This window comes from Rhea americana, unplaced genomic scaffold (genome assembly GCF_003343005.1).
Source record: "Rhea americana isolate MKP2758 unplaced genomic scaffold, rheAme1 scaffold_47, whole genome shotgun sequence".
Classification (NCBI taxonomy): domain Eukaryota; kingdom Metazoa; phylum Chordata; class Aves; order Rheiformes; family Rheidae; genus Rhea; species Rhea americana.
This window is the reverse complement of record NW_028186612.1, coordinates 3,662,292-3,662,925: the sequence shown is the minus strand read 5'-3', so window position 1 is coordinate 3,662,925 and position 634 is coordinate 3,662,292. Positions and strand designations below refer to the sequence as shown.

Below are 634 nucleotides of genomic sequence, written 5' to 3'. Positions count from 1 at the left end.
GCGCTATGGGGCGGGAGGGAAAGGGGCTCAGCAAGTACAGGACCCCAGCGCTATGGGGCGGGAGGGAAAGGGGCTCAGCAAGTACAGGACCCCAGTGCTATGGGGCGGGAGGGAAAGGGGCTCAGCAAGTACAGGACCCCAGTGCTATGGTGGGGAGGAGGGAAAGGGGCTCAGCAACCTAGCTGGGAGCAGGTGGCCCCAGCACTTGGAGGGGGTAGTTAGGGGATCCCAGCACTTGGGGAGGGGGCTCAGCACCCCGGGGGGGGGACAGTAAGGGGTCCCAGCGCTCCTAGAGGCAGACAGGTATAGGACCCCCCTTTTTTTTTTCTCTGAGGGAGGGGAGCGAGAAATCAGCAGTCTGGATGGCAGCAGGGGACCCCAGTGCCATGGAGGGGGGGAGGGCAGCTGGGGGGGCCCCGAAGCCCGGGGTGGGCCAGCACCCTGGCGGGGCCCCCAAAACTCGGAGGAGGAGGGCTCAGCACCTTAGGGGGCAGTCAGGGTCCCCAGGGGCGGGCTCCCCCCCCGGCCGTACCTTGAAGCCGCCGCGCTTGGCGCGGCCGATGGCGGTCCTCCGCCCGTGCACCACCACCACATCGTCGGGGCTGCCGGCCGCGGCGCGGCTCGCGCAGGGGGC

The 634-nt window shown here is 69.4% G+C and overlaps 1 protein-coding gene across 1 annotated transcript in view; it reads right to left on the bottom strand.

The window, feature by feature from the left end:
- The window catches only part of ACAA1 (acetyl-CoA acyltransferase 1), a 15,245-nt gene extending 14,633 nt beyond the window's left edge, over positions 1–612 (bottom strand). The window contains exon 1 of the mRNA XM_085316479.1: positions 533–612. The gene's annotated coding sequence lies outside the window, so the exon portion shown is untranslated. The remainder of the gene's footprint in view (positions 1–532) is intronic.
- Between the last annotated feature and the right edge of the window lie 22 nt (positions 613–634).